At 45.2% G+C, this 24,009-nt stretch overlaps 1 long non-coding RNA gene across 1 annotated transcript in view; it reads left to right on the top strand.

Annotated features, from left to right (window-relative positions):
- Positions 1–8,681: 8,681 nt before the first annotated feature.
- Positions 8,682–24,009, top strand: part of LOC106732876 (uncharacterized) — a 96,303-nt gene continuing 80,975 nt past the window's right edge. Inside the window, exons 1-3 of the long non-coding RNA XR_012904898.2 lie at positions 8,682–8,848; positions 17,807–17,876; positions 22,862–23,007. This is a non-coding gene — a long non-coding RNA (uncharacterized LOC106732876). The remainder of the gene's footprint in view (positions 8,849–17,806; positions 17,877–22,861; positions 23,008–24,009) is intronic.

Below are 24,009 nucleotides of genomic sequence, written 5' to 3'. Positions count from 1 at the left end.
CCAGTCTCCTGCATTCAAGGCAGGACTAAGTATGATCTGCCCAACCCCGAGAGGTGTGTCCATGGTGCCTCTTACCACAAATTGGAAAGAGGAATTCATTGGTAAGCAAATTAAACCAGCTTTTAGGATACCACATGATACTAGGTCAGCACAAAGACAGTCACTTACATTGATTTTTTTATCATGTTGCCAATAGGGTATTCAAGATATGAGCTCTGCCTTAAGCTACTGCAGATTCCCATTTCAGAAAATTCTAGCACAAGCTCAAGCTGCTACTCAGAGGTAAGGATGTTTTGGATTCAAATTTCTCTCAGGTAGATGCTTTCACAGCTAGATAGCACACATGGCAAAATGGCATCTGCACAGCTATGTCTGGACCTGCTCCACGAATGTTTTGCCAGGAGGCCACCATTTTACAAAATGGCTATCTCTGCCTAATGTGATGTTTCACGCACGTATGGTGTGAGAGACAAGTTAATTTTGTGATTTACAAAATGGTGGCTTCTGTGTCAGCTCATGTTATGGGGGAAGCTGCCATTCTGTGATTAAAGTATTAGTTTTCTAGCATGATGCTTATGAAGAAAGTCCTGACACATTGGGTTCCAGGTAGCATCATCTCACTGGCCAAATCTGGCCCAATGAATTTACAACCTTATGTGCTGATGGTAGTAGGTGACAACACACAGTATGGGAACTGCTGACACAGAAGTATTAGAATGACCATAGTCAATTCACTTGCTTCTAGTTTGCTAATCATTCTATTCAGGTTTTTATACTTTGCTCATTACCATAGTATCTGAGTTCTTTCTAGTACAGGCAGTCCCCGGGTTACGTACAAGATAGGGACTGTAGGTTTGTTCTTAAGTTGAATTTGTATGTAAGTCGGAACTGGTACATATTGTAGGAGAAACTCTAGCCAAACATTTCTCCAGAGCTCAGTTTTATTCTCTAACACCTCTCTTCCCTCAGTCCTTTATTCTCAAGCGGAGGTGTCTGCTGAGAAAAGCCGCTCCGCGTCTCCCTGGTCTGCGGGGGGGGGGGGGGGGGAGGGACGATAGCTTCGTGTCTCCCTGGTCTGCTGGGGGGAAGCAGCTAGTGCAGGGTTACCTCACCCCGTTTGTAAGTAGGGATCTGATGTAAGTCGGATCCATGTAACCCGGGGACCGCCTGTAGTACATTAAGCAATGTAATTACATTTCTATCACATGTTGTTCTCTTATCCTCTCCACAAAGATGAAAAAGTGTGCAGTAGTGTCTCTTGTTTTGGTAGTGTATAGGTGTGTGTGTGTGTGTGTATGTGTATGTTTATGTTTAAGCCACGGGTCATGCAGCACTTTGATGATAAGGAATGAAACCTTGAACTTGATTCAAAAGTCTATGGAGAAGCTAGTGTAGGGAGCAAAGTCTCCGTGTTATGCTTGTAAGAAGCACATGGGATCTTTTTAGGAGGAAAGGCAATACACTGTGTTTATTGAGAATACAAAGTAAAAAGCATACTCATTCACACACACACAAACACCCACATGCACACCATTCTATTGTTGTTATAGTTACCAATCTGTTGCTCACATCGACCTAGTGGCCAGCTATGTTGAATGCGAGGGACGAGCCAGGCTTCTGTTAGTCCAGACCTATGTGCCAATTTTAGCACGATAAATACCCAAAGAACCATGCAAACACCTCACTTTTATAGGAATCTCTTATTCAAATCTATGGATTTTGCTGCATCATGTTGTAGTGGGTTACTCTGCAACATATGTTTGTCTGGAGATCGTTTTCCTTGTTGTTTAATATCAATCTGCTGATGGCTTTTCTGGGTGTTGCCACACCCTGATTTTGATAAGATTTGTTATCGTCACACATTGGGGCTGTGTCTAGACTGGCCAGTTTTTCCGGAAAATCAACCGCTTTTCCAGAAAAACTTGCCAGCTGTCTACACTGGCCGCTTGAATTTCCGCAAAAGCACTGACTTCCTACTGTAAGAAATCAGTGCTTTTTGCGGAAATACTATGCTGCTCCCGTTCGGGCAAAAGTCCTTTTTGCGCAAAAGTTTTGTGCAAAAGGGCCAGTGTAGACAGCTGAGATTTGTTTTTGGCAAAAAAGCCCCGATCGCGAAAATGGCAATCGGGGCTTTTTTGCGCAAAAGTGCGTCTAGATTGGCTACGGACGCTTTTCCGCAGAAAGTGCTTTTGCGGAAAAGCATCCGTGCCAATCTAGACGCTCTTTTCCGTTAAAAGCATTTCCGGAAAATCATGCCAGTCTAGACGTAGCCTGGGAGTGCTCGCTTCTAACTTTAGAGTCACCAATCTGCCCCTCATCCATCACTGAATACTGTGAGCACACTTGATAGTTCCTTTGCCCTTCCTTTGATCATCTGCTTGCTGTGTTGGTCTTCATACTAATCTCTTTTGAAAGAAACACTCACATTCTTCACACACACACATACACACACAAAATTAATTCCATAGCTGCTTCACACAAGTAAGGATTACACAATTGCTTTTGTAAAAATATTCTAAGATTAAAGTTACTATTATTATTACACATTTTTCAGTAATACCAAAAACATTACACTCTCAATGAAGAAAACAATCTAAGGAGAAAAGGATGACAATAGTGAGTAACAAGGACCCTTCTGGTCTGTTCCTGCCTTGACATTAGGCTATTTAGAAAGGATGGCTAGTATGGTCAACTGAGGCATATTACACTGCATAAGGCTAGACGGCTAGATCCTCATATGGCAGCCATTCTATATCCCTGTGTGACGGGGTGGGCATACTCCGCACTAGAACGGGAGGGATGAAAACCCTGTGGGTGGAGGAAGTCCCCCCCCCCTTCAACTGGACTGGGCATGCTCCAAGTGCTGGGGCAGTATAAAAGGCCAGGGAGCAGCTCAGGCTGGGCTGGCCAGCAAAGGGGAAGGTCTCCAGGCGGAGCTCCAGCGCTGTTACAACCCGTAGTCCAGATACAGGGAACTGAAAGGCCGAGAGGCAGTGACTGCTCAACTCCTATGGAGATCCAGGGAGAAACCATAGCTGGGGAATGGTGTGACCCAATGGCTAGGTGGGGGGACACCCCGATGGGGCCTGTAAGAAGCGAGCCAAGGAGAGTGCAGGAGCTGCCCCTCACACCTAGGTATCCTCGGTGTGTTTTGGCCACAGTCCCTGCCAAGAGGGAGCAGTAGGCAACCCCTACGCTCATAGGGCCCTGGGTTGGGACCCAGTAGTTCAGGGTGAGACTGGGTCCCCCTACCAGGGGCAAACCGCCCTACTGCCCTGCAACTGGGGGCGCCCATTGACTCTGGATATTAGGCCCTACTGCCCTGATGCAAGGGCGCTTACTGATTCTGGCTGTTAGGCCATATTGCCCGGGAGCTGGGAAGGCTTATTGACTTCGGCCAGTAGGCCATTCTGCCCAGTGAGTAGGACTACTCATGGAATTAGAGTTGCGTAGGGATCAAGAGACTTCTGGTCTATCAAGACGGCTGCCGGTCCAGTGACCAATCAGGCAGTGAACACCCCTGGAATCATCCCATTTCTGTGGCGGGGTGGGCATACGCTGCCACACCCTAATCATTTTTGTTGCCTTTTTCTGAATTTTTTCCAATACCAAGATCTCCTTTTTTGAGATGAGGTGACCACATCTGTACACAGTATTCATGATGTGTGCGTACTATAGTTTTATATAGGGGCAGTAAGATCTTCTTCATCTTATTTTCTATCCCTTTTTAAATAATTCCAAGCATCCTATTTGCTTTTTTGACTGCTGCTGCACATTGCATGGACGTTTTCAGGGAACTATCCATGATAACTCCAAGATCTCTTTCCTGATTAGTTGTAGCTAATTAGCCCCCATCATATTGCATGTATAGTTGGGGTTATTTTATCCAGTGTGCATTACTTTACACTTATCCACATTAAATTTCATTTGCCATTTCGTTGCCCAATCATTTAGTTTGGTGAGATCTTTTTGAAGTTCTTCGGTCTGCTTTGGTCTTGACTATATTGAACAGTTTAGTATCGTCCACAAACTTTGCCACCTCACTGCTTACCCCTTTCTCTAGATCATTTATCCTATTTTCATTTATCCTGTTATCATTATCCTATTTTCACTCCTATTGTAGTCTAAGGTAAAATTCCCACAGATTTCTTTGGGAACAGAGTTAGGTTAATACTGAACACTTTCAAAGACTTTACTCCTAAGAAACTGGAGGGCAAGCACTTCTAAAATGGTTTGTGTTAAAAACATTACAATAATCAAAGCCAGTGGGTGTTTGATAAATAGATCAAGGTTTGAGCATTAGAAAGTGTTAGAGACTGTCTTTTCTTAGTTATGCATGTGAAGATAAAAAGGATTGCATGAAACCAGGAATATGCTGAATAAAATAAAGCTTGGGCTTGAGGATAACTGTTGTGAACAACTTTGTTATTCCATAAAATAGAAATTGTGTATGTATCCATATGAACTGCAAACCATGGAAGCACATGCATAGTCCCATTGAGTTCTACGGGCTTTTTCACATAAAATTAAGCATGCATGTGTTTGCAGGATTGGGGCCTGCCTAATGCATGTTAGGGAAGAATAAAAAATATATTCTTTCAGCAACGTCTTTTACAGAACAATACCCATTTTCCCTTCTGCCAACTGATAGCAGAGGTCAGGGTGTTGCAGGTTGGGTTCCTGGTGAAAAAGACATCTGTAACATTGACTTGGGAGTATTCATAGTGCAACTTGTTGCTGTTACACACACCACTTATTGGCAGAGGTGCGTATAGATGGCATGCAGCCAATTTCCTCTTTCAGGAATCCCAGCAATAAATCAATGCCCAGTCTATAAAGGTGTGTCTACACAGCAGGGCTTACCTTGAAATAAGCTATGCAAATTGAGCTACATCAATTGCGTAGATTATTTTGGAATATCTTATTTCAAAATTGGGAGCGTCTACACAGCACTTATACCAGAGGTACCATATCCTGAAATAGCTACCCTGCATCTACACAAGCCATCTATTATTTCTAAATATTATTTGAAATAACAGACAGACAATTTTGCCATCCCAGTAAACCTCATTGCACGAGGAATGAGGTATGGCTTGAAATAGTGCATTATTTTGAAATACGGTATTGTGTAGATGTACCAAGTTTCAAAATAAGCTATGTTGAAATAGATTTAGGATAAGATACGCAATTTTTGCTATGCAAATTGCGTCTCATTTCGAATTTAGGGTGCTCCATAAAGGCACCCACAGTGTCATTTGGTTATTCCACCACTGCATCACTTTCTTAATAAAATACTGCTGAAGCTACTGAGTTAGGGAGATTTGTGTTTTTGTCTGCATTTGCTGCTTTGGGTTTGTTATTAGGTAATTGTCTACTCTCTATTCCTGCTGTGAATGAATTATGAATAACACCGCTAAAACCTTAATAAAAATTTGATTTACAAAGTCTATTTTGCACTTTGGATACAAAAGAAAGGACTGATTTATATTATTTATGCTCATTCTGGGTTTGTAAAAAAAAAAAAAAAGCCCTTAGGGAGTTGAACTAGTTTATTTTATGGAGATTTGCAAGCTGATGAGGAACACTGTAAAAAAAAATTGTAGATCTAAGCCTTTATTCATCAGCTTATTCTAAAGCCCATCTTAAATCTCTCCCTTTGCCCTCCTAAATAAGGACCAACAATTGAACAGATATCCTCAATTTTTAAGTCTTTTATTCAGTGTAACTGGAAATCCATTCCTGTTTCTCTTCAGATGTAAAGGTTACCCATTTATGTTTTAAATTAGCACTTAGAAATTATAGTGCTCGATGAAATGTTCTACACTAAATTATCTTTTATATAGTTATTATAACCATAGTAAGAGACTTCCGGGGTGGTCCAGTCCAGTCCCCTGCTATAGCAGGCAACCTTGCCATATCATCTGGTTCATAAACATATCAAGTTCCATTCTAAGATTAGTTGGGTTGTTGGTTCTTTCTAAAGTAACCTTCATGTTTGATTTGACTGCATGAGACTAGGGGCCATATTCTAGTGCAGGTCTGCATAGCGCCACTGAAGTCAATAGAACTAGGCCCACTTCCACTAGCAGCGGATCTTAAAAAGTTGAAGGCCTCCACTCTCCATGATAGCTTTTTATATTTAAAGCAGCAAAAATTAGAGATTGCATTTTTACTAGGAATGTATTTTAATTATCATGATGAGTCTACATTAAAGAGACAGTGTGGGGGGCTGTTCTGTTGTTCTCAGCCAGGAAGCATAGTGTAGCTCATAAAAAGCTTTGGACATCAGAGCTCCTCTAACAGAGGGGATGTTGGGGAAATCCCAGTGTAAAAGCACAGGCTTTAGGGATGCTTTAACCTGAAAGTGATAGAAATGTAGCCGTGTTAGTCTGGGGTAGCTGAAGCAAAATGCAGGACAATGTAGCACTTTAAAGACTAACAAGATGGTTTATTAGATGATGAGCTTTCGTGGGCCAGACCCACTTCCTCAGATCAAATAGTGGAAGAAAATAGTCACAACCATATATACCAAAGGATACAATTTAAAAAAATGAACACATATGAAAAGGACAAATCACATCCCCCTCCTGTTCTGAAATGTGATTTGTCCTTTTCATATGTGTTCATTTTTTTTAATTGTATCCTTTGGTATATATGGTTGTGACTATTTTCTTCCACTATTTGATCTGAGGAAGTGGGTCTGGCCCACGAAAGCTCATCATCTAATAAACCATCTTGTTAGTCTGTAAAGTGCTACATTGTCCTGCATTTTGCTTAACCTGAAAGGTGAGACATGGAAGTCCTAAGTAATGCATCTCAACTTGTGGCACTTCTACAGCTCCCAGCCAACCACATGGACCCCTTTTGGCATCATAATTGTGTGAGCTGGTTCACTTTGAATGGTTCGTATGACGTATTTACCTTCACAACAATGTCATGTGTTCATCAGAAGGGAAATCATTGAAAGACTCTGTGCACTGTAAGGTGGCTCTGGCATGATGTTGTTGATAGTAGAGAGATTGAGGAAGTGCAGTAGTGATATCAAACACATGTTGGGCAAAAAAAAAAAAAAGCATTTAAAAACAAGTCTGCAAGTAGCAAGGTTAACAAGCATGGTTTTCACAGCTTGCTCGCTAAGAAAAAGAGCCAGAATGTGGTGGTCCCTGTGCAGCTATACAAACAGAGGCATGGGACATACAGGGCCTTCTCCCTTGTGCTCCTTTAGAGCACAACTCTCAGTGCCAAGATTCTGAGAATCTAGCACAGCTGGTGCAAGAGTTTTGAAAAATGGGATGCTTCCCGTGGCCCAGAACCCCCTTTAAACACCAGTCAAGCCAGCATACGTGCATGCAATGCACTAATGTCAAGGTGGTTGCTGCAATGTACCTCTCCTGGCCACCACTAAAGAATTCAAGTGAGGTCAGCCCTCATTCTCCTGGGATCAGGTTTGGCTACAGTCCCTCTCTGCACAGGCTCTGTGGTTTACTAGACAAAAAGAATCAAGTTTCTGTTCTGATACCACAAATGTATTCTTCTATGTTTTTGAAATCCTTTGCCAACTATTTGGATGCAGATAGTAAAGCTACTGCCTCAAGCTCTAGAATCAAAAGGGTCCAACATTGCAGGACTTGGTGCACAGAATTGTTCTGGCTTTATGAATTGTATAATTTGTGGATGGTTCATCCTCACCATCTGTGAGTTTATCCACATCTTTTTGTAAAATGTTATTGTTGTCATGCAAATTTGCAGGTTTGAGAAACTGAGTTTTTAAGCAAGACATGAAAAGAGGAGCACACTGTTGTGACAGATATGGCAATATCTTTGGGAGCTTTTACTGTATCTTTGTGCCGAGAATTGTCTATAACTTGGTGACCACAGCTTTTCCAAGAACAAAGAACAGTGGGGGCTGATTAGGAAAATTCACTCAGGCTGTAATACCTCCAGAGAAGAACCTTGACCTAGTTCAATCAGAGTTCTCCAGAGTCCATTAGACAAAGAAGAGACTTAGAATAAATATCCGGAGTTTAAACTGGTCTGCCTTCTTATCCATCAAATGGACAGGACCTTCTGTCCACGGGGAGCCCCAATCCCTTCTGGGAAAGGCTGAAAGGCCTTTGGCCTACTGAGATGCAATAAAACTGGTGTGTGAACTCTAGTAAGCTTTTAGCATATGCACAAAAACTTTCATTGTTTTACATGTTTGTCTCTGGAATACTTTGATCCTAAGAATAAATGTACTTGCCTATAAAGAGCTGTGTGGTGAATTGTGACAGCTGACAATTACAGTTGTTCATAGCCTTCTAAGAGAAAGCAAAGGCAGTATGGATTGCTGTGGTAGCACTGCAGGAACTGTGCAAAAAAATCATGCAGAGAGGGAATTTGAATCTATGTCTCTTTCATCTTGGATGAGTGCCCTAACTAGTGGGCTACAGATTATTTGTGGTTGCATTGTTGTTGTCTCCTCCTGTTGTTCAAATCCAGATTTCCTTTGCTTTTTGCTAAAATTGCCCAAAACAAAATGTTTTGTTTGACACCAAACAAAAATTTCCAACTATAGTTTGTGGAGGACAGACATACCAGGAGCTGGGTGAATGGTTTTCTGAATAAACTGCCAGAGACTGCTGCCATTTAATCAAGGCAAGCAGGCACCTGCAGCTAATTAAGAACTTACCTAAAGCAGCAGGCTAATCAAGCACCAGGCTAAGACTTGGTGGGCTATTTTCAAAGGTTTCCGTCAGGCAAGAGAGGGAGAAGGAGAAGAGTGAAGGACTGAGAGGAGCATTGCTGGAGACAAGAGGACTTCAAAAAGGAAAGAGTATTTGTGCTGAAGCAGGAAAGATTTGCTCAGGTACTAGGGGAGTGACTGGGGAAGTGGCCCAGGGAAAGGCTGTTTTATTAGGGTTGAGGAAAAATCCCATCTGTTGCCACTATTTAGGGTCCCTGGGCTGGAACCTGGAGTCATAGGCAGGCTTGGGTTCTCTCTCCCCCCTCCCCCCCCCATCAATAAAAGTCTGTTCCTGGGAAGGGAAGCCAGGAATTATGAGAGGGGTTTATCCTAATCCTTTGACTTTGCCAATGATGACAATTGATCAGTAAACTGTGACCCTGGCCGCTAGAAAAGATAAGAGGCAGTATGAAGGATCATAGCAAACCTCTGAGGCATCTAACAACTGCCTAGAAGGGCAGGGACATGGCTGGAGCTTTGCCACACTATATATTCATTTTTTAAAAAGGAACTGATGGTGAATCAAAAAGTCAGTTATTTGCCTGGCTCTAATGCCAAAAGTTAAATTTTTCAATTCATACAGCAGATCTGTATATTTGTTTTTTAAATTTGCAAATACTTTAACTAAAAGGTTGGATGCAAGCTACTAAAGCTTTAGACTCCCATTTAAGGTTTTTTGTGCCACAGCAGACTGCTTCTCTTCGTAAGTCACAAAATCACAATCATGCTTTAGCATTGGTCTCTGCTGCCCTTTCCCTCATTTATTTCTAACTCTCCTCTTCCTTTCCTTCTGCTTAATTGCAATAACTTAGTTTGCCTGTTCATTCTTTTCCCTACTGTTTTGTGAAGGGACCAATGATTCAAACAGCTCTTGGAACTCTGCTTGAATGTTAAGGTTTATAGAAATATGTCCAATTTTATGGCCTTCAAATCCCAATAATTATTTTTATTAAGATAGCATCTACAATATGCTGTCCAAATACATAGGAAGACTGTTCCACAGAGCTCATAATCTAGGAAGATGAGGAAGGAGAGCTCATAATCTAAGAGCAGTGGTTCTGAAACTTTTTGGCCTGCAGCCCACCCCATTCAATGCAGACCTTTCTGTGGGCCACCAGCCAACCACCCATGATGACAAAACGTATGCTGGAAGGTGTCAGAGGTGGGCTATCTGGGTGGGTGGAGGAGTGCAGGAGTGAAGTGAGGGTGGGGGGTCTCAGCAGAATGAGCATGCATGAGGGAGAAAGGGTACAGGATCTGGGCATGAGGGAGATGGAGAACCCTAACCCACTCCCATTACCTGGCTCCATGCCTCCCAGTACTCCTAGTCAATGCACCCTGTGCTATGATTCTGGCCAATGAAAGCAGTGGCAAAAGCCTCCAGGCAAGTGGTTTCTTGTGCTGCTGGTCCCCCAGTGTCAGCACTTCCCTGGCAAGCCAGATCCAGCCAGTGAGGCTTGTCCGTCCCCTGCCTTCCACAGTGGGAAGCTGGCACTGGCATTCCCACCGTGCAGGGGGAAGGGATGCAGGGCTAGAACGCCAGCGCAGGCTCCCCACTGGGGGGGTGAGCCCCAAGCCCACATCCCACCTGCAAGATGGTCATGGACTACTAGTAGTCAACAGACCACACTTTGAGAACTACTGATATAAGATGGATAGGGAAGAGGGATACAACACAAAATCAATTTAAAAATACACAGCAGAGCCTCAGAACCTCTTTGAAATGAAAGTTGTTTGTAACTCTGAAACATTTGCACAAAACACGGTTCTTTCTAAAATTTAAAACAGAACAATACAGCTTTGAAACTTTATTATGTAGTTTAAATTTGCTTTGCTCTGTGTGTGTGTGTGTGTGTGTGTGTGTGTGTGTGTGTGTGTGTGTGTGTGTGTGTGTGTGTGTGTGTGTGTGTCTGTCTGATGATGTCTGATAATGCATGTGATTAACTGATCACTTTGTAATTCTGGTGTTTGTAACTCTGAAGTTCTTCTGTATATACAAACAAATATCAGAACTTTCCAGCTGTCCCCTCTGCATTGGTAGTTTTAGCTGTCTAACAGTGTTTTTGTAGCAAATTAGGTCCCAGGACATTAGGGAGGCATGGTGAGTGAGGGAATGTGTTTTACTGGACTAACTTCTGTTGGCAAGAGGCACAAGCTTTTAAGCTTCTCTGAGCTCTTTGAATCTGGGAAAGGTACTCAGAGTGTTACAACTAAATAGGTGTGGAGCAGGTTGTTTAGTATAAGCGTTTAACACATTCTAAAAAACCATTCAAGGTGAATAGGCTAATTAATACCTCTGTGGACATGGGATTGGGGAAAAAAGGGGGAATAATGGGTTACACATTGTAATAAACCATAAATCCAGTTTCTCTAAGTTTATGATTTTTAGAGTTTAGCAAAGTTATGAATGAAAGTGCCCAGGCTTGTCTCGTCAACATATTGTGTAAGTTTCCTTTGAGGATGAAGACTGAAGTTCGAGTGTGAGCCTTTTTTAAAATGTTTGTCCAAGTGAGATGTTTTTGACTCTTATAATTTTTGTGAGTTTTTGAGAGTGTACCAATTGTCTTGTTTCTCCCCATCGTTGGGACATTTAGTGCACTGGATGAGTGCACCAGGTGTAGGACCCATGGGTCCTGAAAGGTTCATTGTGGGGAATATTGATCATCATAGAAATGGAAAAATGCAGGTTTTGCATCTGTTGTTGGAGGATCTGATGCTATTTTCAGTTAGTGGGTCCTGATCAGTGAGAACTTGCTTCTGATGATGAGCTTGGAGTTATTCGAAGGCATGAAGTATAAGTTCAGGAAAGATTTATAACAGGCAGGGCCGGCTTGAGCCATTCCTGTACCGCGGGCACGTGACGCATGCATGGCCCCGCCCCCCGGTGCGCGGCCCACCTTACAGCTGCCATCGGGCGTGCGGTGCCTGATGGCAGCTGTAAGGGGTGCCGCGTGGCCCCCGGACACATGGGGCCCCTTACAGCTGCCATCAGGCACCCCCCCCCATAGGTTGGCGCCCCAGGCAGCTGCCCAGCTAGCCCCTCACCTTAATCCAGCCCTGATATCAGGATGTGGTTCCTTTCGAGTATGGGATTCCAGTGTAGGGTTGGAGGTAACAACTAGGGCTGTGTAGTCAGATCTTTTTGTTGGTATTGAAGCAGTTTGTCTTGGAGTATTTGGATGGCCTGTTCTATGTTGCAATCTAGTCTTCTGGTGGAGTGCCCTTGTTTGATGGTGCCACAGGACCCCTGTTTGATGAAAGCAGTTAAGTATGGTACGGTGAGTATCCTGGACTGTCTGCTCAGAGCATATTCTGTAGTATTTGAGTGACTGGCTGTAGATATCAGATTTCTTGGTGGTTTTGGGCTGGTTACTGGATCTGTGAAGTTAAAATTGTAACTGAAAAATTATGACTTGCTGAATGATTATCCTATTTGTATGCATGTACCAATCTGTATCAGAATTTAGGAATATTGACTAAATATCTTAATTTCAAATGTAGTCACACCTGAGTAAGGTCCATTAGACAAGGTACTTTCAGACTGTATAGCTGGTAAGGAAAGGCCTATTCAGGGCAATGAGCCAGTCTTAAAAAAAAAAAAAAAAAAAAAAAAAAAGGCGCCTGAGGCCCTTAGGAGGAGCTTATCTCTCATCTGGTGAACCTTCCTATGAATGCCCCAAACAGACTGTGAGTGATAGCTGCTATGGCTGTACAAGGACATGTGACCAGGTCACATGATTCTGGACACCATCATGGGATATCAGTGTTTTTTCCACAAAATGCTTTGGGAACCAAACTTTGAAACAAAGGCTTCCTGCCATATGCACAAACTGTAAAAGGCAGGGAGTGACATCATCTGTGGCTTTTAACTTCCCACCTGAGAAGACTCCTGGGAACACTTGAAGAACAAAGACTGAACTGGGTGAAGCACTAGATGTGGGCCAGTGGGGTTTCTAGCCTGCATATGAAAGATATGGAGATTCCAAGCTGCAAAGCAAGTACAGCTTGCCCCTTAAGAATTTGCAGCTTGCTTGTATCATCTCTTAGGGTGTGAATCTGTTCATATTTAGTACGTTACGTTTAGTTTAGAGTTGTTAGGTAATCTGCTTTGATCTGTCTATCGCTTGTAGTTGCTTAAAATCTCCCTTTTTGTAGTTAATCTAAACTAGTGAGTTGGAGTGAAGTGGTAATCCGTAGTTCAGGGGGAAAAGGCTGTTTCATGTTCCCCTCTACACTGAAGGAGGGGGTGAATTTTATGAGCTTTGCTGTGCAGTGCAAGATGGTGCAAGTTTGGGTGTATATTAGAGACAGGAAAAATGCCTGAGAATGTGATAGTTACCCTAGCTATAGCGTTCCTATGCAGGGGCTAGGCAGAGAGCTTGCATGTAACTCTGCAGCAGGGTGTGTCCCTACCTGTATGTATTCTGGTAAAAGTGCAGGCTGGGGGGCTCTGCAGCTTGTCACAGCAGCACAGTGTGAGAGGGAGCCCAGGCTGGTTGAGTCAGGGAGGCTCAGAGATAACCCAGGTTCAGGTGGCACTCTGGGGAAACCCGTCCCATAGTTGCCAGTAAGGGTCCATTGTTAATACTGATTGTGGTATTTAGAAAGTTGATGAGGGTGTGGGACTCTTCAAAAGAGGCTTGGATGGATGATGGATGATGGATGTTGAAGTTGTGGTAGAAATCTATGAGGGACTTAGTTTCATCCTCTGGACAGACAACCTATCAGTGTCTCACAGGCATATACTTGGTTTTATGGTGCATTTGTCTGGAAATTCTTCCTCAAGGTGCGTAGCTGATGCAGCTTGGTACGTGAGCATAATCTAATAGTTATTAGTATGTTTGTGCTATCCTATTCCTTTAACTGAATGAAATAGGTGGGTGTCCTAAGAGATGCACACAGGAGTTTGTGGAACATGTATGAACTGAATGGCTTTTTTCTGATAAGTCTGTAGGAACGTTATTTTATATGCATATTCTATTCGTATTGGCAAAACTATTACCATGCTAACCCAAGGTCATTTTTTCAGAGCTGAATGGGACTAATAGTTGAATTATGTGTCCTTGACTTTCACTGGTTCAAAGTATAATTAAATAAAAACAAATGGGTGCATAGAGCTTACTGATAGGATTAAACAAGGTACCTAAGAACACAAATGTCCAGAAGTACTTAGAACAGACATGAATTGCAGTAAGCACAGTATAGAAAGATCAACTTTGATTAGACTAGAAGAGTCAATTAAATTGAAAGAGAAGGATAGTACAGTTAAAATCCGATATAGTCTATATAGCAAGAAGCCTTTAAATACCAGAGAATGCCTTGCTTGATTCAAAGGTCAACACTAGTGAAAAAGCCTTAAACAAGATTTATCTCTGTAAGCCTCAGAACTAGAAGACCGAAATGGAAAGAGAAACATTCTGTCCTCCTCATCGGAGAGAGGCGGAAAAGTTCTGGCAGGCTTAATTGACATGAATGATGATGTTGCATTTTCATATAATGGTTTATGATGTGTATTGTTAGAAGTTTCTTTGTTTCTGGAAGTGATATTAAGTGGTGGATATAAATGCATTTTTGAAAGGAATGTCTGGAGAAATTATTGAAAAGTATAGATTAGGGAAAGTTGGGTCATCCTCAACTACAGTAATAAATTCAGTTATGCAAGGTGACTAGAGATTCTTCCAGAAACCAGAGATTGTTTTCAGGGGGTCTGGCTTTGTTTTGGGTTTCCCACACAGAGATTCTAGACCCTGACTAACGTTGTGTGACCTAAGCTGGTATCTATGGAACTCACTTCACCTAGTCACAATGGAGCTGGTGGATTTGACTCTGTAGAACCAGATTAGGCATGAGCAGAGTTTGAGGTGCTGACTTCACTAAACCCCAAACTTGCAGTAGCAGCTGAGTAGAATGGGTCCTGGTGATGCAGATATCACAGGACTGAAGTGTATGGGCTGAGGTGAGTCACCTTTTGGAGCCCTCTTTATCTAGGGTGACCATACTTCATACATTATCAGGGTCAGTCCCCTTCTTAAACCACGATCATCTGTTGACAAGAGAAAAAGGAACAAATATTCAGTTTTGTCAAAATTTTCAGGGGGCACAGAGTAATGTTTTTTGGGGGCCAAATGAAGATGTGAGGTGCTGGTTGGTGCAACTTGGGCTATCATCCATGTGTGGTCTGGGACTAGACCTGGCAGGGCTTAGGTGCTCAGCCCCAGCCTCTGCTGATGAGGGCAAGTACTGTTCTGGGGAAGAGGGGCTCAGACCAGCCCTGCATGGGAGACTCAGGCAAGTGTTGAAGCCAGATGGCTCAGGCCTCCTTCATGCTGTGTCCCATTTTCACTTTGGGAAATATGGTCACCCTATCTTTGTCACATTTGCAACTAACTCAGTTTGTGATGGGAATGATTCTGCAAATAAGAATTCTGGTCATTAACCAGCCACACAGTTGCTGATTAGGATTGTGGACCTAACATTGTTGGCTTTTGCTAATTTCATTTTTATGTAATTACATATTTTTTATTAGGGAAAGAGAAATATTTTAAATTTCCTCTGGCCCAAGGGATCCCGAGTGCTTGAGTGGGGAAAAAAGATTCTTGGGGGAGGGCTTGAAGCAATTTATTATTATTGTAGTCCCCTTACTAAAGGGTCCTCTGTTTTATTCTAAAAAGACCCTGTGTGCTACAATCCAGACTACAATTCCCATGAGCCCTTGGAACAAAAGAGGTAGGAGGGACTCTTGTGAGAGAGAGGAGGTCTCTCCATGTGCTTGAAGAAGAGGCCTAGCAGTCTGGGACTCTGCCTTGCAGTTTGGAACCAAAGGGGGAGCCAGGCTGCTGCCAAGGACATTGACCCAGTGCAGGGGCTGTTGGAGTGCAGCTACTACATGCCTGTTGGAACTGGGAGTTAGCAGGCTGCTTCCTATAGGCACAGCATGAGGCAGTAAGTTTGGGCCTTGCTGGAAGAGTGCTGCCTGGGACAGAGCTGCTGTTTAGCCTGGACCAAATCCTCACTACAGCTGCAACATCAGCACCCAATGCAAGCACGTGTCTGGGACTGAGTCTAAGGGTGTGCACACTCTGGGGTGGAGTCATTGTTGTCTAGCTATATAAGCTTCAGTTATTGTTATGTGTTTTGTTAATGCTATTCCTTGCTAATCTGTTAATCCCTGTTTAGTTAAGTAAAGATGGTTTATTTTAAAGTATTCTATTAGATGTGTATGATTTGTAGTTGTTCTGGAATTAGAGCCAGCTTTATGTTGGAATGAGTACCGTATATACTCGAGTATAAGTTGACCCGAATATAAGCCGAGGCACCTATTTTTACCCCAAAAACTGGGAAAAAGTATTGACTCGAGTATAAGCCTAGGGTAGGAAATGAGGCAGCTACTGGTAAATGTAAAAAATGAAGATAGATACCGGGTCTAGCCCCGGAAGTCGGGGCGAAAGCTGCTCCGGTGCCCCTGGTCTGCTGGAGACCGTCTCCAGCAGACCACGGGCACCGGGCGGGTTCCCGCGCTTCTGAGGCTTTGCCAGAGCAAAGCCTCAGAGGCGCGGGACCCCCCGCGGCTGCGGCTTCAGTCCGGGAGCCTGTGGTCTGCTGGGGACGGTCCCCAGCAGACCACAGGCTCCCGGATTGAAGCCGCAGCAGCAGCGGTTCCCCGCGCCTCTGAGGCTTTGCTCTGGCAAAGCCTCAGAGGCGCGGGGAAGCGCCGCTGCTGCCGCTTCAATCTGGGTGCCTGTGGTCTGCTGGGGACCGTCCCCAGCAGACCACAGGCTCCCGGACTGAAGCCGCAGCCGCGGGGGGGGGGGGGGTCCCGCACCTCTGCGGCTTTGCCCGCCTCAGTTCTCGAGATGCTGACTCGAGTATAAGCCGAGGGGGGCATTTTTCAGTACAAAAACTGTGCTGAAAAACTCGGCTTATACTCGAGTATATACGGTATATTCCTGGAGGCTCTCAAGGCACCAGTGTGTGTACAAGGCCAGCCAGGTGGAGGCACTGCCACTTTACATTCATTGCCAGCAAGGGACTGCAGTAAGGGGGTGGATAGAGCTTTCCCCAGCTAAACACCATCACCCCTGGGGTACTCAGGATCTCTTTTGGGTTAAAACACCAGGCGCCCAGGCACACCTGTGAGTGTGACCTGCTCCCCAGTAACCTGGGGAGGAAAAAGGGGTTACATTATTATTATTATTATTTTATTTAAAAGCTTCCTTTAGCTCGCTCGCTCGCTCACTCACTCACTCATCCACAGTATTGGGAGGGGCACATAAAGAGTAAACTAAAAGTACAACACAAAGGGTCAAAGCAGCGAGTGACTAACACAAAAACTAAGACTGGTGGGGACTCTAGTTTGTTGCTGATGGAAAGCATTGGACCTTTATTCTGTGTTTTTTATTTGTCTTTCAAACACTTTGACCTTGTAGCATGGAGAGGAAGGAAATAAAGGTTTTCTCGTGTTAAGAACAGGAGGGTACATTACAAACTGCTGATGGGTCTAAACAGGAAACATTTAGCTAAACCATCTCATCCTCTTTATGATATCCCTCTCAACTGTCCTTTATTTTGAGATTATGCCACTCATTATAATTCCCCCAATTTATCCCTTGTCCACAAAAAAGTTGATTGAAAGTTATTTGCATCACATAACCCATAAAATAGCTTCAGAGATTCCAAGGTCAGAAGGGACCATTGTGATCATAGGAAGTTTTATTTATACTAAAGAATTAATCTTACATTATTTTAAATTTTCTTCAAAATATTTCTGTTCTCTTCATGTTGGGGTCTTATGTCACACATTGTGTCCTGCATTTGGGCCTTAGCAGAGTGAGATGGAAACTGGTATCTGCAACCAAAGTCCTGGTTTTAGAAAATGAAGCCAACAAGGGTTTGCAAAGCCACCCTGATTTACTCCACCTTTAATGGTATCATGAGCTTTCGTGGGCACAGCCCACTTCTTCAGATGACCAGAGTTATGGCATCTGAAGAAGTGGACTGTGCCCACAAAAGCTCATATCATCTACATGTTTTGTTAGTCTTTAAGGTGCTAACAGATCATTTGTGTTGTCTTTTTCTGTACAGACTAACTCAACTACCCCTTGAAGCTTCCATGTTTGTCATCCCCAAATCTGCTACTGTCTGTGGATCCAAGGTAAACCAATGAATATCTTTGGTCCAAATTAGGTACTGTCCCAGGTTTTATACAAATACACTGATTTCCCTGGGTTTGAGGGAGATTGTCAGTGGAGAGTAAGGTCATCTACCTTTTAGCTTGCCTTTCAATAGATGTTATTGCAATAATTACCTACCTCATGGAAGGATTAGAAGACTTAATGTTCCGAGTTATCACAAAATTCAGGAAAGTGCTAAGTATTATGTACAATCCTATTAATAGAATTGTTAGAAGATAGAAAATATGTTCTTTTCACATTTCTTTTTTGCTGAAGAAGCAACACCTACAATGAATAAAATCAGACAGACTTAAGTGCTTTCTGAATGTGGGTCGGTCGTATATACGATATTCTTGCACACAGAATCTTTATCATTGCAACATGCTTTCATTGCATATAAGAAACAATAAAATCTCCCTCTGGTGGCTAATCTGACATCTGCACGTTCCTACAGTTGCTATGAGGGTATAAATTATTAATATTTATCTGATAGTGGAAACTAGAGGCACCATCAGCTGAAACTAGAGCCCTGTTGTGCTGGGTGCTTACCAAAGAACTCAATCTAAATAGACAGAGCGGACAACCAAACTCTTTGGCAGAACTAGGAATGGAACCCAAAGCTCAGATTTCCTAGTCCACTGTCTTAAACACATGGACAGAAACCTGTAGAACTGCTATGGCTCTAGTGTGCATGGGCACAGTTTAGGAGGGTGTGAACACCCCTGTGTAGGGGGAGAGCCCAGTTAGCCTCTTTCATAATGGCATAGGGGATGTGTGGCTGGAGGGTAAGGATGGGCTGGGTGAGAGATCACCCCTATCTTTTCAGCTTCTCCATTGCGCGCGCGCGCTCTCTCTCTCTCTCTCTCTGAAAATACCAAGAACACAGAGATCATTCCCTTATTTATAGTGTTACTGTAGCATCTACTCATGGACCATGAATCCACTGGTGGTTTCAAAAGGAGGCTGGAGACCATCTGTCTTTGATCGTTTATAGCATTGATTTTCAAATTTTTCTAGACTATTTGTACCCATTTCAGGATTTGTCTTGCATAAAGTTTCACCTCTCTTATAACACTACTTGCTTACAAAATCATACATAAAAATACAAGTGTCACAAGCACATGGTTACTGGAATATTGCTTGGTTTCTCATCTTTACTATATAATTGTAAAATAAATCACTGGGATATAAATATTGTACTTGCATTTTAGGGCACAGTATACAGAGCAGTATAAGCCATTGTACAAAATGTTAGTTTGTACTGACTTATCTAGTACTTTTAATGCAGTCTATTGTTAAACTAGGTACTTATCTAGATGTGTTGATGTGCCCCCAAAAGACCTCTGCATACTCTCTGGGGTACACATCCCTGGTTGAGAATCACTTATTTAGACCCAACAAATCCTGCAACTTGGACAGGGGGATTAGACTAGATCGGGGGGTGGGAAATAATTTTGGAAGGGGGGACACTTCACAAATTTCAGAAGTGGCCGCAGGCCTCAGATGGAAGAGGCAGGGCCTCAGGCAGAAGGGGTGGGGTTGAGAACTGCCCTGTTGGGAGATTTGCTTGGCCTGGGGACCCTGCCCCCGACTTCTGGACAATGGAAGGGACCTGGGGCAAATGCGAGGGTGCTGGGGCCTAGCTACCTCCCAGAGTTGTCTGGAGTGGAGGCTTAGAATTCATGTAACACGGCTGGCAGCTCCTGGCCCCACTGCTAACCTGTTGCCTGGAAGCTACCCAGAAGGCACAATTCCTTTGAATAGAAGCAGCTGAAAGGGCTCGCCCCTCCTGGGCAGCTCCCAAGCAGCAGGCCAGACGAACCGAGAGTGGCGAGCCCTTTCAATTGTTTCTGTTCAAAGGGCTTTCACCTGAGGGGTGGCTGCCAGGAAGTGCAGACATCCAGCAATCATGAGCCCTTTAAATGAAGTAGTTGAAAGGACCTGCGTGTCTCCAGCTCCCAGGCAACGCACTAGGGCAGGGGTCAGCAACCTTTTAGAGGAGGAGTGCCAAGATTTGACTTATTCGCCTCTGTGTATGGGTCCATGGGCTGGTGATACTTTTCCAAGTCATTAATAGTCCTACTTATAGCAGCTTCATTAATTAATAAATTAAAATGCAGATTTTACCTTTTAGTGCAGGGGTTGGCAACCTTTCAGAAGTGGCATACTGAGATTTAACTTATTCACGGATCTGTGTGCTGACGAGAGGGGAGGCAAGGGCAGGCTGGGTGTGGTGACCTTTATTTTCTGAACCAGGGAGAATGATTTAATTCAAATTATGAAACAGATTAAGCTTTTAAATTTCTCATGTTAGTTTATCAAACTTAATTTTAAATAAAACTATTATGTCTTACACAAGGTTTCAGTGTTTCCTTTGTTAGGGGTGGTGAACCCTTTTTGGGTTCACAGACCTACAGAAAAAATCATTTGGGGACCACACAAGTAAGAAGCAAAAAATTCCCATCACTCACTGATGTGGCCCCAACTGAGAAGCCTCACTTCCCCAGCCTCGTGAGGTGAATTGAAAGAAAGGGGAGGACTGAGGTTCAGGAATTCCCATAGACCAGATTTACTTTCCTGGGGTTCCAGAGTTAGTGGATATTATGGACCTCCTTAGGCTCTGGGATAGGGACAAAAATGAGGGGTACAGTGAGTGAGACAGGGCTGCCAGCAAGTAGGATAGTGATGGAGTGCAGGATCTGGGAGGGAGGTGGGGTGCAGAAGCAGGCTGGGAATAGGGTGTCTGGCCAAGTGAAGGGAGCAGGCACAAGGGAGGGTGCAGTATGTGGCTAGGGGAGGGGGTTTAGGAACAATGTGGATGAAGGAGCAGGGTAGGGTGTCTGGCTAGGAGTCTTCAAACAGACTTCAAAGAGAAACTGCAGAGCTACAATTCATCTGCAAATTTGATACTATCATCTTAGAAGTAAACAAAGACTGTGAATGGCTAGCTAACTACAAAAGCAGTTTCTCCTCTCTTGGTGTTCACACCTCCACATCAGCTGCTAGAAGTGGGCCTCATCCTCCCTGACTGAATTGACCTCGTTATCTCTGGCCTTACTCTTGATTGGAACTCTTTTCTTATGCCTGTATATTTATACCTGGCTCTGGAATTTCCACTACATGCATCTGACAAAGTGGGTCTTTGCCCACGGAAGCTTATGCTCCAATAAATCTGTTAGTCCATAAGGTACCACAGGACTTCTCGTTGTTCTTGCAGATTCAGACTAACATGGCTACCCCTCTGATACTGGCCAGGAGAGAGTGTGCAGGAACAAGGGAGAGTGTCAGAGTAAGCTGGGGGTGCTGGTTCATGGGGCGGGAAGTGAGAGGATTGGAGTAGGAGGGGTCTGGGCATGAAGGGTGGGACCTTACTTGTTTCGTGCCCTCTTATAGCAACGGCTGCAGCCATGCTGGCCATAGCCAGCCCTGGAAACTAGAGGTACCGCTGCCGCAGCGACTCTGCCCCAAACCACATGGCCACAACAGCGGTGCCTCCAGCCACTGGGGCAGCCCCAGAGCATGTGGCTGCAGCACCTCCAGTCCCTGCTGAGGAGCCTCAGCCCCAGCGCTGCCTCCTCCCACCGCAGCCTAACCTGCTGGAGGAAGGAGGGGAGCGCTCTCTGGCCCCTTCTCCCCTGCGTAGCTGCTACACGTGCCGTAGGCTGCCGACACCTGTGCTAGGGGGTGGGGTTTGGGACTGCCTCATGGGCTGGATCAAAGAAGGCCCAGAAGGTCTGGGAAGACACTCAATGGCGGACCCAAATGTGGGCTGAGCTGGTGCAGCAGGGCCAAAACATATGTGCCACCACCCATGAGATGATGGGGTACACTGCTCCTGCCATGCCTATGCCCCCTGACCCAGCTCCAGTCCTCCCTTCTGCCTACCCCCCTGTTGTCCCTGGCCCCCATCCACCCCCGAGGTCACCAAGGTCCCCAGCCATGAGGCGGAACTTCCACTTGCCACTCCGGGTACGTCTAGACTACATGCCTCTGGCGACAGAGGCATGTAGATTAGGCTACCCGGCATAGGAAAATGAGGCATACCTGGGAGGTCAACAAATGCCTTTGTCGACCGCGGAGCGTCCAGACTACTGCGCTGCGCCAACAAACAGCTGGTCGGCTCAGCGCGGCAGCCATGTAAATTTAAATGAAGCGGCGATTATTTAAATCGCCACTTCATTTTCCTATGCCGGGTAGCCTAATCTACATGCCTCTGGCGACAGAGGCATGTAGTCTAGACGTACCCTCCCAGTCCTGAGCCTTCCTCCCCCTAGCCAGACTCTGAGTCCCTCTCTTCCCCAGTTACTCTTATTGAAAAACATTGTTTTTATTGACAGAGAAGGGAGGGGTTGTTGTGGGAAAGGCATAGGGGTGCAAGGCACAGGGCCCTAATGGGGAGGCTCTTGGGAGAGTTACTGGAGTCCATGGATGTGTACCCCCACCTGATGGGCCTGGCGGATGGCAGCTGTGTGTGGCTGCTCGAAGGCCCTTAAATGGCTTCTGCCCTCCCCCCACACCAGTAGGAAGGCCTCCACATTGCTCTACACAATGTTGTGGAGAACGCAACACATGGAGACCACTTCGGGGATGTTGTGCTCCCCCATATCGAGGTGGGTGAGGAAGCACTTGAACTAAGACCGTTAAGTAACGGTTAATTGACTAGTTGGAATTTCTGCATTCCTTGACTAGTCGATAGGCACTTCCGCATTCCTCCTTCGAAATATACAAGAGCCCCCAGTGTAGCTGGGGTCAGCTGAGAACTCCCCAGCTGATCGCAGGTTCCGCGTTGTATTTCCCAAGAACCCGGGGTCAGCCGCAGCGGCGTTTCAAATGTGCTTTCCAGCTCAGCTGTGTGGTGCTGTCCCTTTCAAATGCTGAGGTGGCCTTGTGGTTGATGTATTGGATGGCTCAATGTTGTGGTGCTCAGATGGGAATATGGGTTTCATCTCTGGTTTCCCCCCTGCAGCTGGGGAAGCCCAAAGCAGCAAATCCAGCCATGGTGGAGTCAGGTCTCCCAAGCAGATGACTCTGCTCAGCAGGACAGAGTTGATGGCCCTCACCACCGGCAGAAAGAGAGACACAACAAATTCAGAGGGGGTGCCTCAGCCCTTGGTAGGTCCTCAAATCTCCCCCCCCCCCCCCACAACCCAGGAGCCAGCCACTATGAGGTTGTCTTGCCTGCAGAGCTGTGTGAGGGTGGGACTGCAGAACCCCCCAGGGATGGGGCTTCCCCCCAACCTCCCTCTGCACCCTCATCCCCCTTTCCCTGGGGTCTCCCTCTTCTCCAGCAGGGACTGCAGCCCGAGAGTACCTTACCTCCATGAGGAGGGCCCTGATGGTGGACTTTACCGTGCCAAACTGGTTGTCACAGACCGGTAAATGTCTGGGGTGGGGAGCTTCCAGATGGCGATGCAACCCGCTTCTCCAGATGGATGGCAGGTTGCATCTGGGTGCCCCATCGTTGGAGGGCAGGGGCAAGCCAGGGACACAGCTCCATGAAGGTGGCCTGCCGCATGTGGAAGTTTTGGAGCCACTGCTGGTTGTCCCACCACTCCATGACCAGCCGGTCCCACCAGTTGGAACTGGTGTCCAGCCTCCAGAACCTTCTCTCCACTCTGGGGTGTTGTTGCAAGGGTCTTGCTCCCATACACAGGGAAAGGGTCTCGAAGACGAGCTCGGTGTCGAGCTCGGGCAGGGCCATGAAAGCAGCCTGCACAAACTGCAGCAGAAAGTGCAGCATGGCAGTGTGGGGCCATCGCATGCCCAGAGGCAGCTCCGGCTCCATGGCTAAGGTTGCCAGGTGTCTGGTATTTTTGCTTCCTGTCCGGTTAAAAAAAATTCTTGAAATACCAGACACCTAAAATGCCCGGTACTTTCTGATTTCCCCCTCTTTCTCTCAACCCCCCCCCCCCCCCCCGACCAGGAGGCGAAAATCCCGGGCTGTCCGGCTTAATACGGAGGCAGACTGGCAACCCTAGTGCTTACCGGGTTCCTCAGGGGAGCTGTCTGGCTCCTCACAGGGAGGTAAGATGGTGGGTAGCCGCTGGCAGCCAGTTAGGGCCAAAAAGACTCACAATGCGTTTTTTGCTTAACAACTCTCGGGGTCCTTTGTTT

Source organism: Pelodiscus sinensis, chromosome 6 (assembly GCF_052426305.1).
Source record: "Pelodiscus sinensis isolate ZL-2025 chromosome 6, ASM5242630v1, whole genome shotgun sequence".
Taxonomy (NCBI): Eukaryota; Metazoa; Chordata; order Testudines; family Trionychidae; genus Pelodiscus; species Pelodiscus sinensis.
The sequence above is the reverse complement of the archived record's forward strand: the minus strand, read 5'-3'. Positions and strand labels throughout refer to the sequence as shown.